We start from the raw sequence: 3,043 nt of genomic DNA, 5'->3' as shown, positions 1-3,043 counted from the left end.
AGAAGGCCAAGGAATCGGACGTTTTGGAGGAGGTGGAGGGCGTGGGTGGTGTCCCGGACGTAGGTGGGGAGCACCTGGACTGGGGGGAGGAAATAGAGTTGAGATAAGTGGAGATAAGTTTGATGGGGCAGGAGCAGGGACGATGGGTCAACCAGGGCAGTAAGGTTTGTGGATTTTGGGAAGGAGATAGAAACGGGCGATGTGGGGTTGGAGAACGATGAGGTTGGAGGCTGTTGGTGGGAGGTCACCTGAGGTGATGATGTTTTGGATGGTCTGCGAGATGATGATTTGGTGGTCAGAGTGGGGTTATGATCAAGGGGACGGTAGGGGGAGGTGGTAGAGAGCTGACACATGGCTTATATTTAAGTTATCCTTATAGGAGAAATATACATAGAATACTTGTACACAGAGCAACAAATGTGCCCGAGAATATCAGAGTCAATGTGTGAGCCTCTTCAAGAAGGGCAAGGTGCCTGACTGTCTTTGTTCAGTTGGACAGATTCACGCTTCATTCTCCCCTCCCTTCTAAAGGTTCATAATGCTGAGACTAGGTTTTTTTTTCATTCCCAGCAACTGCAGTGATTCGGTCGGTGGGGTTGGTCAATTGACACATGCCATGAGCAGCTTGTCGACTATTTTACCTTCCCGTCCTGTTTGCTGTTCTCAGTGAGACCTTGAAAGGATTTTCATTGCTGCAAATCAAGAATGCAAAGCTCATTTCGCTTTCAACGCCACGAGAAAGTTTGGTTTGGAGCTCCAGCACATGGCTCACAGCCTCACCGCCTCACCGCCTCACTATGGTTGCCCCTGCAAATGTATATCCTAAAACATGTCAGCTTTTGTGAAGGTTTGTGCTTGTTCTATCATGACAGGTAGTGAGTTGCCTTTTCCCTTCTTTGCAATCTCAGTGAAAAGTTCTGCTGTCCTTGCTTTGACTCCTGACATAAACAGCCTTTGAATTTGTTCTCCATTTTCACCCGTAGTCAGGAGGATTTGAACCTGCGCAGGAATAACCCAATGGATTTCGAGTCCATCACCTTAACCGCTCGGCCATGACTACTGCCAGACAAGCTATGCTATTTATCTTTTCAGGTGGCTTTCCGAGGCCAGTCGCGCTGTGGATGAATTATTTCTGGGTTTGCTTGAATCCAATCACTTCACAGATTTTCAAAGTGTTAAATTTGGTACATGGTGATGCAGGTTGTTTCATCCCAATGCATAAAATAAATGTTCATTTACCGGCAAACATATAAATTGCAGGGAAACAAAAAAGCTCAGCAGATCTGGGAACATCTGTGGGCAGAGAATTTGAATCAAAGGTTCAGAACTTCTTCAGAACTCTGTTTTCTCCTTTCAGTCATGCAGTTTCTGTTTTTGTTTCAGATTCCAAACATTTCCCAGGTCTTTATCGCAGCTGTTAAAGCAACATCGAAATACCTTTGTGGTCACTCACCGGACAAGATTTCCATTTGGGCAACATTTTCCTGACTACATTAAAACCCATAGCTGTACAGTCAAAAGGGAACTGGTAGAGTGAGAACAGCACTTGTTCCCTCCGCAGTGTCTTCAAAGCGACAATTTCACATTTCACCCTCAAAAACAACAGCCAATTGCACCGCAGAAAATGGCGAGCTCTTGCAGCAGCCCTTAAACTGAGCTTGTGGTGAATTCAAACTTCCTCGCTTGGCAGGATAATTATCCTGTATCGACTGTACTTTTCCAAAATAAAACCTGGGACATACCTTGAGGAGACGTGAGAACAGTCTGATCCTACCCTCTGCAGGCCCATCCATATCAGTGGGAACCCGCTCCCCTACAACCGGCCCGTCTCCCTTCAACCCTTTCAGTGTCTTGTCTATTCCTGAGTTTTCTCGTTGTCCTGGAGCTGAGATGAGATTTGAATTCCTGATATGCAGGAACGAGAATCCTTTCAATGTCTCAGATCAGTTCATGTCTCGAGAACATCCAAGTCAATGTCCCGGGCTCAAAGAAGTGGCAGGTGTCTGGACTGTTTGTGCTCAGTCGGAAAGTTCACTCTTCATTCTCCTGTGATTCCAGTTCCCAAAAGGTTTCTAAAGGTTCGCAAAGCAGGAGGCTGGGTTTTCTGTTTTACTTCCTTAATAATTTTTTTCCCCACCGACTGTCAATGTTTTCCCAAAATCTCTTGCACCATGTCAGGAGGTGAGGAAGTCCCATTTGGTGGACAGAATCCTGGGGCTGGGAATGTTCGCTTTGGAGCAAAACCAGAGATTTCCTGGGGCTGTATCTAATGATGGGGTTGGGTAGGAGTGAGGATGCGCAGGTTGATCGTCAGGAGAAATTGTGCCAATGACAAAGGTCAGTTGCCAGAGGACTGGGATTGACGATATTTCATGAAAAACAGCAGTTATTCCGGATAATAGCACAGCATACTGCAGAAACTCAACAGGTCCAGCTGTATCAGTGGAAAGAGAAACAGAGCTCAGGTTTTGAGTACAGTTAGATTCTTGTTCAGAAGGTGTCTTTCCTGAATGCCAGCAAACTACCAGACCTGAGAAAACAGGTTTTCTTTACAGGATTCAAACCTGTGTGGGGAAACTCCCAATAGATTTTGAATCCATCGCCTTAACCACTCGGCTATGAGCTACCTTCTAATATTCCTCACGAAACAATTCGAACAGGAAAGGTGAGTATTCGATTCGTGATGTCTGTGCCACCACCCTAATATTTACTGCCACCCTGTACTTGATCGGAATGGAGTAGGCTGTTGTGGGAATGAATTGATCTAAACACATAGAGGAGAGAGAGTCAATGGAAAAGATGTTTCCATGAGTGGAGAGATTAATTATCAGCGCAATGGATTGAGAAAGAATTATGTCCTTGTATTTTTATTGCACCTTTCACCACCACCTGAATCACAGACAATGAAGGACATTTGGATCAGATTCCTCTTTGGCAAATCTAATGTGCAAATCAGGGCTGTTGGTTTAATTAGGGGTCTAAAAACAAAATGTTTTAAACACTGACAGCTGGCACCGGAGACACCAGCGAGTTCACGCTGAAC

At 45.3% G+C, this 3,043-nt stretch overlaps 1 non-coding gene across 1 annotated transcript; it reads right to left on the bottom strand.

Annotated features, from left to right (window-relative positions):
• Nucleotides 1-978: 978 nt before the first annotated feature.
• On the bottom strand, nucleotides 979-1,060 carry trnas-cga (transfer RNA serine (anticodon CGA)). Its single transcript has one exon. It is a non-coding gene; the product is annotated as a tRNA-Ser (tRNA).
• Between the last annotated feature and the right edge of the window lie 1,983 nt (nucleotides 1,061-3,043).

Source organism: Stegostoma tigrinum, unplaced genomic scaffold (assembly GCF_030684315.1).
Source record: "Stegostoma tigrinum isolate sSteTig4 unplaced genomic scaffold, sSteTig4.hap1 scaffold_53, whole genome shotgun sequence".
Lineage (NCBI taxonomy): Eukaryota > Metazoa > Chordata > Chondrichthyes > Orectolobiformes > Stegostomatidae > Stegostoma > Stegostoma tigrinum.
Note: the sequence above shows the minus strand (reverse complement) of the source record. Positions and strands in the feature narration are given on the sequence as shown.